The sequence below is a fragment of the Spermophilus citellus genome, assembly GCF_964194105.1.
Source record: "Spermophilus citellus genome assembly, chromosome: 15".
Taxonomy (NCBI): Eukaryota; Metazoa; Chordata; class Mammalia; order Rodentia; family Sciuridae; genus Spermophilus; species Spermophilus citellus.
This window is the reverse complement of record NC_138195.1, coordinates 54,454,610-54,466,210: the sequence shown is the minus strand read 5'-3', so window position 1 is coordinate 54,466,210 and position 11,601 is coordinate 54,454,610. Positions and strand designations below refer to the sequence as shown.

The 11,601-nt window shown below is 31.6% G+C and overlaps 1 pseudogene across 1 annotated transcript in view; it reads left to right on the top strand.

Annotated features, from left to right (window-relative positions):
- The first annotated feature begins 687 nt into the window (after positions 1-687).
- LOC308634397 (poly(A) polymerase alpha-like) overlaps positions 688-11,601 on the top strand; it is a 30,718-nt pseudogene continuing 19,804 nt past the window's right edge. The window contains exons 1-3 of the transcript in view: positions 688-751; positions 3,650-4,255; positions 4,406-4,514. The product of the transcript in view is annotated as a poly(A) polymerase alpha-like (transcript). The remainder of the gene's footprint in view (positions 752-3,649; positions 4,256-4,405; positions 4,515-11,601) is intronic.

Below are 11,601 nucleotides of genomic sequence, written 5' to 3'. Positions count from 1 at the left end.
CAAAAATATCAACCAATATTTGCAAAACACTTTCCATAACAAAAACAGAAAATACATTCTTCTCAAGTGCATGATGAAAACTTATCAAGAGGTTACATAAAGTCTATCAAACATATGCCAATAAACATCAATGCATTCACATCACATATAAAATATTTTTGAGCAAAATAGAATAAATAAAAAATCATTAAATCACTAAATCATTGTTAATGTCATCAAATCACCATCGTCTTTAATATTTTGTAAATTCAGTGGGAAACTGTATGCTTTTAAAATCTGATGGAATGATAAAATTTGCTATATATTCATCATTAACCCAGTATCTTACTTAATGCACAAACACTGCAGTTACTTATATAATGATCAGAAACAATGCAAAGACATCTACTGTCTGCCATTCTTCAACATTTTACCAATGGTAATAGTCAATGCAATTAGACAAGAAAAATTAGATACATAATAATGATAAACAATGAATAAAGTAAACTATATTACCCTGAAAATCCTAAATAAACCATAAAAAAGTTTAAGTGATAAAAGCAGTGTGTAAGATTGCAGGATATAAAAACACTATCAAAAATAAATGACTACAGATCAATTTCCTGCACGACAGTGTGAAGAGCTCTACTGACTACTCCCTACTAAAACTGATAAAAATTATCTTGAAGTATACAGAAGCCTCTGAAAATGGCCCTTTGGGCAAATAGCAAAGAAACATCTAATCATGAAGATTTAGAAAATTTGGGAGAAAGTGAGTCTGTGGCATTTGAACCAAGACCTCTCCTTCCCGTCCCTATCCTAGTTCAGTAAGACAGAAAATCAACTCCAGATTGGTATGACATAGAACACAGAACACTTTCTACTCATGGATCTCAATCAGAGGACTTTCTTTTGTTCTTCCATTTTTAGGTTCTTTTTGGTTTAAGATGATAGTAATCCATTTTGACATAATAATACAAGCATGGAATATTTCTTGTTCTAATTCAAACCGCAGTACCTCTCCTTGTCTATCCTTCTCCCAAGCTACTGCTCTCATCCCTCTATTGATCTTTCTGCAATTGACCCATTTTTAAAAAAAAATCAGTTTCTTATGGATGTACATGATGGTGAGATACACTGTGGTATATTTATATATGTACATAGGTCTTTTTTTTTCTTTTTTTGGCATCAGAAATTGATCCCAGAGGTGCTTAACTGAGGCACATCCACAGCCATTTTTAATGTTTTATTTCAAAACAGTGACTTGCTAAGTTGTTTAGGCCTTTACTATGTTGCTGAGGCTGGCTTTGAACTTATGATCCTTTAAATTTACCTCAGTCTTTAAAATTGATGGGATTACAGGCATATGCCATCATGCCTGACCAGAGGATTTCCTTACTGCGGTGAGTTGTTCTTAAGCGTTTCTCACCCTGACGTTTTATTAGGTTAAGTCCTAGGAATGTGTGGTCAATAATTGGTAGGTTACTTTGGCCCAGTCTACTTCCATCTCTACTCTTTCCTGGTATTGGCCCACTGACAATACTGGAACCACAAAGGCCTTCCTACAGTTCCATGCCAAGAGAATCTAGCCAAGAACACCCTACCACTAAGTTATTAGAATGGAGTGCCACTCCAAGAGAAAGGTGCCATTGTCCTCATACCTACTCCCTAGGCGAGGACCCTGGTCAGTGACTTTTCCTCAGGTGGAGTAAGAAGCAGGCTGTAAGACAGATAGTTCTTTTAAGAACTAATTTAAAGAAGATATTTCATTTGACAGAAAGTGTAGAACATTATAATGCTAAAAAAAAAAACAACTGGCAAAAACTTGGAACTTATGATGTAGAAAATTGAAAGAAAATTCATGGATTTAATGAACACACAACCCTAAGTAAATTTTTACTATCCTAACGGTATACCTCCTTAAGGAACAACATTAGAGACACAGCACTGGGGAAGGAAATACTTTCATTAAAAGAATCCAGTCAGTCTCTAAAAACTTAAAAATCACATAACAACAACAAGCCCTGGTTGAGAGGAATATCCAGAGATGCTATGATATAGTGTTTATAATGTTCAACCACCCACAATGAGGCATGCACATTTGAAAAAGCATGGTCCATGCACCGGAGTAGGCAACAGAAATTGTCTTGAAGAACAGATGTTGGTTTTTAACAGGAAAACATTTCAAAATAGCTATTAAATTGTGTTTACAGAACAAAAGGAAAGATTGATTAAAGAAATAATGTGTCATTATAATGTCATGTTGAATAGAGAATATCAATAGATAGGAAAAAATGTAATGAATAAAGAAAAATAAATACCAGAGTGACTGAAGAGTACATGAACTAGCAAATGAAGAATTAGCATTCGTGAATATAGATTAAAACATATTATGCAAACTGAAGATACAGGGAAAAATAAAGAAAATAAAGACAACTTGAGAGGAACATGGGGGATATAGATAACATCAAACACACCAACATACACATAATGAGAATACCAGGGGAGTGGAGAGAAAGCACAAAAAGTATTGAAAGAAATAACTGAAACTCTGTCAAATTTATTGAGAAATAACAAATTTGTGTACATGGTATATAATATGATTAAATATAGGAATCTTGATAAACTTCAAAAAGACCCACAGACATGCCAAAGTGAAACCAATGAAAATAACAATGAAAATTAAAGACAAGGAGAAAATCTTGAAAACAAGAGGAAAGTCATGTTTTATTTACAAGGAAATCCCAATAAGATTAATATCTAACTTCTCCATAGAAACAGTGCATGCCAAAAGTAACAGTACAGCATATTTAAAGTGCTCAAAGAGAAAAGTATAATCAACAACTCTGTGTCAAACAAAGCTATTGTTCACAATAAAGAGACAATGAAGATTTTCCCAGAATTAAATTAAGAGAATTCTAGTAGGCCTGACTTACTTTAAAAAAAAATGAAGGGATTTTTTAAGGCTGAAAACAAGTGACAACAGAGGATCATTTGAATCCACATGAAAGCAAAAACATTGATAAAGCTAATTAAATTGTAGAGTATACAGGATTCATGCTAGATTGGTAAATTTTAGTTCTTAAAAATAAACAAACAACAACACTAAGGTAGCTATGTGAAATGATGGGTATGTTTATTTGCTTTACTATAGTAACTTTTTAATTTGCTGTATACCTAACATCTTTCACAATGAAATTTATTTTTTAAAATATTTAATCTATTAGGAAGATAAAACAACTATAAACACATATGAACTCAATAACACAAACCCCAAATCCATAGAACATTCTAACAGAAATGAAGGGAGGAATAGACAAGTCATGAGGTTGAGGCTTTGATATGCCAGTTTCAATGATGAATTTAAAAAAAAATGAAAGAATTACAAAGTAGAGGGCTATCTACTATCAATCAGTGCACAATCTCAGTGATAGAACATTTACTAATTACATAAAACAAACTTCAATGAATTAAAATACCGTTAGAATGTTGCTGTGGTATTGCTCAGGCACTGGGTTCAGACAAAGAGGGAAGAGGAAAAACCCATTCCTGAGCAAAGGCAGGAATGGGTTGGACCCAAAGCTGACTCTTCAGCCTCAAGAAATTATACCCAGGATGGTAGCCCAGGCTTTATGTAGGGTCAAGCAGGGGTTAGGGGTAACTGGGTAAGATCACAACAAACAGCGGCCACAGAAGTACTATGGTATTACTTCTAACAGTTTAGCAGCCCCCAAGAAGACTGATTGCATCCTTACACAGAAACTACTTTGAGGTTTTTTTAAGACAAGGAAGGGGCTGCAGCACAGAATTTCAATTTTGAGGTAAATTAAAGAAGCTGGTGAAAGAGTAAGAGAGATCAGTGAAAGAAAGTTATTTTGAAACAAGAAAAAGTGAACTGAGTTTATTGGCTTTTAATCTTCTGTGATCGGTAAATGAAAATGTTGGAGGAAAAAAAAAAACGTTTACTTTTGGATCTTACAGATTAGGAGTACATACAAAAGATACTGATATTGATACATTGTGTGTTGCACCAAGACTTCTTAATTGGAGTGGTTTTATTTTTACCCCATTCTATGATAAATTAAAATTACAGGAAGAAGCAAAAGATTTAAAAGCTTTCAAAGAAGCATTTCTACCAGTTATTAAACTCTGTTTCAATGGGATAGAGATAAATACTTTATTTACAAGATTATCCCTGCAGATTATTCCAGAAGACATGGACCTGTGAGATGACAGTCTACTTAAAAATTATAGATATACAATGCTTTATTAGAAAGTAGAAATATTTTTAGATATTGAGTTTGATTTTTTTCCTAAAGGATTTTCATTATCATTAATTATTAAAATGGACACTCTTGTGTAGTGGTATACTGTTACACTTCAGAGAAATGACAATGGTTGCAGTTACCCTGCCACCATTAAGGAGTCTTAATGGTGGCAGGGTAACTGATGAAATTTAACTCTAGTACCAGATTTTGACAGCTTCAGGTTAGTTCTGACAGTTATCAAACTATGGGCCAAATGCAACTATGTGTGTGTGTGTGTGTGTGTGTGTATGTATGTATGTATATATATATATATATATATATATATATATATATATATATATATCCTTGGTGGTATTTTCCGGGCTGTACTAGTAGCAAGAACTTGCCAGCTTCATCCAAATATACTAGCATCAACTGTTGCAAAAAAACATTTTCTTGGTATTTTCTAAATTGGAATGTCCAAATCCAGTGCTATTCAAAAAGCCTGAAGAATGCAATCTTAAATTTATACCTATATGGGACACTAGGATAAATGCCAGTAATAAGTACCATCTTATGTCTCTAATTACACCAGCTACTCACAACAAAGCTTCACATACAACGTGTCCATTTCAACATGGTGGATCACAGTTGAGAATTTTAAAAAATGTCTTTCTATCACAGATGAAATTTTGTATGTTATAGAGTAGTCCAAACTATTTGAAGCTCCAAATGTCTTTCAAAATTACAAGCATTATACTTTATTTTTAGCAAATGCACCAACAGAAAAAAAAATACCTAGAATTGGTGAGCTTGGTGGAATAAAAAATCTGAATCCTGGTTTGAAGTTTGGAGAAGAATGCATTTATTACACTTGGCTCATGTGAATCCCCAATCATCTCCAGCACCCACAGAAAATCCTGACAAGGATAAATTTCCCATTATGTGAGTAATTGAGTTAGGGTTTAAAAAAATAGAAAACTCTGAAAGTCTCACTGTTCATCTCACCTATGATATTCAGTCTCTCACAGACACAGTTTATAGGTAAACAATAAACAGCATGATGTTTGAGGTGGATATGAAAATTGCTGAAATACATGCAATAAACTGTAATTTTATGTGTTTTTTATTAGAAAGTAGAAATATTTTTAGATTTTGAGTTTGATTTTTTTTTCCCTAAAGGATTTCCATTATCATTAATGATTAAAATGGACACTCTTGTGTAGTGGTATACTGTTACACTTCAGAGAAATGACAAGAGTACATCTAATTTGGCTCCTAAGAGGTAGCAGTAACTCTATAAAATGAAAGTGAAATGTTAACTCTAGGGTATACATTTGATATTGAAAAAATAATTATAAAATGCTTGTTTTTAATGGGGTTATGATTGAGAAGTGACATATTGATTTTATTTATAGAATTGTTTTATAGCATGTATTAATCAGTGATTAGCCAGCAAATATATTTCTTTGAGTTTATTGAAGCTCCATATTTTTACCTTCAATATATTGTCTTCAAAACAAATTTAAAAAGCTTGTAAGCATTCCCCTAATTTCCTGTTAACTTGTATGCACAAAATGGAACTTACTTCACAAAAATCAAAATGCCAGTATTTTCTTAAGCCATGGTGTGAAACCAATGACCCTATTACTACATGGCACAGAACATTAAAGTTTGGTTCCAACATTAAAACTTTAGGGTGATTAAAACATAATGCTGTGGAACATGACATCCATCCTGGATGGCCATTTGATCTTTAAATAAAAGGAATTCATACACTCCACAGAACTTCTCTTCCTGTCAATAGTAAATTGATTTTCAGTTTTAAATGTGGGCAAAAAAGCATTGTCTTCAAGATTTTTATTTTTAAATATTTTACCAAAATTTGTCAGTAAATTTCACATACAGAAACATTTTTAAGATCATGTCTAGTAAGCAATTAACATCTAATCAATCAGTTTTCTACACAGTTATTTATTTTGTTTTATTCCATCAAAAGATTATGAATTTCTTTCTTTTAAAGAAAATAATTTTTTATAAATTGAGCGGCAGAAAATCCATCTTTATGAAGTATGAAGGATGTCAGATGGTCATAAACTTACTATTTCTTAATCTGGATAAAGTAAAGCCAACAAATTTTTATGATGAGCATTGCTAGACTTCTGTGAGACAGGTCATTTTCAGTTACCTTTCTACCTCCCAGCTACTCACTGCCTCTGTCACTAATCTTCACTTCTCCTCAGTCTAAATACTGGAATCCCTCATGTATTTAAAAAAAAAGAACTTTGAATTATTTCTGAGATTAATAAAAAAATAGATATGATATCAAAACTTATGGGATACAGCAAAAGCAGTGTTTAGGGGAAGATTCATAGCTATAAATGCTTAGTGACAAAGAGATCAATAAATATACCTTCTACATTAGGTAGTGTATAAAGATGGGGGAAATAATCCTAAAGGAATAAAAATGAAGGAAATTAATAAAGATTACACTGGTTGTTAATAAAATAGATAACAGAAAATTAAAAACTCAATCACATTTACAAGTCTTTACCATCATCACAAGAAAACAAAGTAGAAGATTCAGATTAATAGAGTGCTTTTACAGTAAAAACACTGAAGAAACTAGGAAAAGAAGACATTTTAATTGTAATTTCCCAGAAAAATAAAAACAATGGAATGTTCATATACACACATACAGCTTGTGTAAAAAATATGCACATATATAATATTGCATTATATATATATATTCACATAAATATATAATAAATATTTTATAATATGTAAAATATAACCATATGTGTAAATATATCAAGAATACAAAAGGTCATCTTTTCAAAAAATGTTGTTGTGGACAATTAGTTGTTCCCATGCAAAAGAATGAAGTTAAATCCCCTCATACCATGCTGTATGTAATAATTAACTACAATGGATTAAATATAAAAGATAAAACTATAAAATCTTAGAAGAGAGCATGAGGTAAATCTTCATATTTTTGGATTTGGCAAAGGATTCTCAGATGTAACACATCATGCCCAGAAAACAAAAACAACTGATAAACTCTACTTCAGCAAAATAAAGAAAAATGTACTTCAAAGGACACCATTAAGAGCATGAAAAGACAAATCATAGAATGGGATAAGATATTTATGAATCATGTTTCTAATAAAATATTTGTTTCTAGAATAGAAAACATTTACAGCTCAATAATAAAAACATGAAATACCTAGTTTAAAATGGTCAAACTATCCTAATGGAAGTTTTCCAAAAACTATACATATGGTCAAGAGAATTGAAAATATATATGTGCACACAAATTTATACATAAATATTATAGCAGCATAATTCACAAGTGCCAAAATGTGGAAACCAACCAAATGTCCATCACTGGAAATATGCATAAACAAAATATGGTGCATTCATACAGTGAAATATGTGGCCATATCAGGGATGAAATACTGAACATTTTATAACATTGATAAAACTTAAAAACATGTTAAATAAATACTATACAGCCACAGAAGACCACAAATTATATATGATTTCTTTTTTGGTGGAATATGACTCTGCTATACTACTCTTTGGTATCTATCCAAAAGAATTCAAGTCAATATACCATAGTAATTTATATATATTCATGTTTATAGCAGCAACATTTACAATAGCTAAACTGTGGAATCAACTTAGGTGTCAGTCAGTGGATTGATAGATACAGAAAATGTGCTATATATACAAAGCGGAGTTCCTTATTCAGGCATAAGGAAGAATGAATTTATGTTATTTATAGGAAAATGGATGGAACTTAAGAAGATTATGTTAAGTAAAATAAGCCAAACTCAGATAGTCAAGGGCCCTGTGTTTTCTCTCATGTGTGGAAGCTAGAGAGGAAAAAGGAAAAGAAAGATGAGGGAGAATCTTATGAAAATCAAAGGGAGGTCAGGAGAGTAGAAGAAAGAGACCAAGAGAAAGGAGGCTGGGAGGAAAAGGAGAATTGAGGAATGATATTGGCCAAATTTCATTGTTATACTGTGCCCATGTATGAATATTACAATAAATCTGACCACCATGTAGCATTATAATGTACCAATAAAAATGGATGGACAATACAGTTGATGAAATGTCAAAGAAGAAATTCAGAAGGTTCATAATTAAAAGGACATCTGAATTAAATAGTGACCTAAATGAGCAAATACAGGCAAAAATTGATCACTCCAATAAAGAGATAAGTGAGCAAATACAGCCAACAATTGATGACATCAATAAAGAGATAAGGGAACACACAAAGGTAGCCAAATATTACTTCAAGAAAGAGATATTCTGAAAAAAATCAGAAATCCTTGAAATGAAGGAAATTATAATACTTGAAATGAAGGAAATAAACTAATCAAAGGAGAAACCAAGTCAAGTTAAATAAAAAAAAAAAAACTCAATAGAAAGCATCACCAACAGATTAGATCACTTGGAAGACAGTACATCAGATAATGAAGAAAAAGTATATAATTTAGAAAATAAAGTTTACCACACAGTGAATATTATAAGAAACCATGATCAGAACATCCAAGAATTATGAGATAGCATTAAAAGATCAAGAATTATTGGGATAGAGGAAGGCACAGAGTTTCAAACCAAAGGAATGCTCAATATTTTCAATGAGATAATATCAGAAAATTTACCAAATATAAAGAATAGAAAAATCAAATACAAGAGGCTTATAGGACAGCAAATGTACAAAATTATAAATGATCTACACCAAGGCACATTATAATGAAAATGCCTAGCATATTGAATAAAGATAGAATCATAAAGGCTGCAAGAGAGAGAAATCAGATCACATACAGATGGAGACCAATTTGTATCTCAGCATAGTTTTCAATTACAGACCCTCAAAGTCAATAGATCCTGGAACAACAACCAGGGATCTCATATCCAGCGAAATTAAGCTGGATTAAAAATTTGATGATGAAATAAAAACCTTCTTCGATAAGCAAAAGTTAAAAAAAAGTACCACTAGAAAACCTGCACTAAAGAACAACCTTGGCAAAATATTCCATGAAAAAAAATGAAAAACAACAGTGAAAATCATCAGAGGGAGGCATTACACTAAAGGATAAATTAATCAAAGGAGAAACCAAGTCACATTAAATACCGAAAGTGAAAAAAAAATGGCTGGGAACAAATCATGTTTCAATAATAACCCTGAATGTTAATGGACTAAACTCACCATCAAAACACATAGACTGGCAGATTGGATTAAAAAAGAAGACCCAACAATATGTTGCCTCCAAGAAACTCATCTCATAGAAAAAGACATCCACAGACTGAAGGTGAAAGGTTAGAAAAATCATACCACTCCCATGGACTTCAGAAGCAAGCAGGGGTTTCCATTCTCACTTCAAATAAAGTAGACTTCAAGCTAAAGTTAATCAAAAGGAATAAAGAAGGACACTACATACTGCTCAAGGTAAGTATACACCAACAACACATAACAATTATAAATATATATGCCCCAAACAATTGAGCATCTCTGTTCATCAAACAAATTCTTCCCAAGTTCAAGAGTCAAATAGACCACAACACAATAATTCTAAATGACTTTATTTCCCTAACCCTAACCCTAACCCTAACTGAATAGATATTCCAGACAAAAGTTGAACAAAGAAACAATAAAACTCAATAATACAATTAATAACTTAACTGACATACATAGAATAATTCATCCTTTAATGAGAAAATTCACTTTCTTCTCAGCAGCACATGGATCCTTCTCTAAAAAGAGCATATATTATGTCACAAAGCAACTCTTAGCAATATAAAAAATCAGGGATACTGCCATACTGCCTGCCTTCTATCAGATCATAATGGAATGAAATTTGAAATCAATGATAAAATAAGAAATAAAAGCTACTCCAACACTTGGAGACTAAATAATATGCTACTGAATGAACAATGGGTTGCAGAAGACATCAAGGAGGAGACTATAAAATTTTTAGAGTTGAATGAGAGCACAGATACAGCATAGCAAAATCTCTGGGACACTATAAAATCAATTCTAAGAGGAAAGTTCATTGCATGGAATTCATTCCTTAAAAGAAGAAAAAGTCAACCAAATAAATGACTTAACATTACATCTCAAAGCCCTAGAAAAAGAAGAACAAATCAAAGCCAAAAGCAGTACAAGACAGGAAAAAATTAAAATCAAAGCTGAAATCAATAAAATTGAAACAAAAAAAACAAAAAAATTGACAAAAAGTTTCTTCTTTGAAAAAATAAATAAAATTGACATAAATAAATTATACATAAATTGATATATATATATATATATGAAATAAAATTATATATAAATTGACATAAATAAATAAAATTATCCATGCTAAAAAAAGAGAAGGACAGAGAGAACTAAAATTACTAACATATGTGATGAAAAAAGAAATATCACAAGACACTACAGAAATACAAAAGATAATTAGAAATTATTTTGAAAACTTGTATTCCAATAAAATAGAAAATATCAAAGGCATTGACAGATTTCTAGAGTCATATGATTTACCCAAATTGAATCAGGATGATATGCACAATTTAAACAGATCAATTTCACATGATGAAATAGAAGACACCATCAGAAGCTACCAACTAAGAGAAGCCCAGGACAGGATGAATATACAGCTGAGTTCTACAAGAACTTTAAAGAAGAAATAATACCAATATTCTTTAAATTATTTTGTGAAATAGAAAAAGAGGGAGCACTTTCAAACTCATTCGCTGATTCCAAAACTAGACAAAGAAACATCAAAGAAAGAAAATTTCAGACCAATATATCTAATGAACATCAATGCAAAAATTCTGGCAAATCAAATACAAAATATCAAAAAGATAGTGTGCCACAAAAAAGTAGGGTTCATCCCAGGGATGCAAGTATGGTTCAACATACAGAAATCAATAAATGTAATTCATCACATCAATAGACTTAAAGATAAGAACAATATGATCATCTCAATAGATGCTTAAAAAATTCATTTAACAAAATACAGTACCCCTTCATGTTCAAAACACTATAAAAACTAGGGATAACAGAAACATATATCAATATCCTAAAAGCTATCTATGCTAAGCCCCAGGCCAACATCATTCTAAATGTAGAAAAATTGAAAGCATTCTCTGTAAAAACTTGAACAAGACAGGGATACCCTCTTTCAACATTTCAATTTAACATGAAACACTAGCCAGAGCAATTAGATGAAAGAAATTATACTGATATGGACAATGGAATATTACTCGCAATAAAAGAAAATAAAATCATGGCATTTGCAGGTAAATGGATGCCGTTGGAGAAGATAATTCTAAGTGAAGTTTGCCAATCCCCCCCAAAAAATGGCCA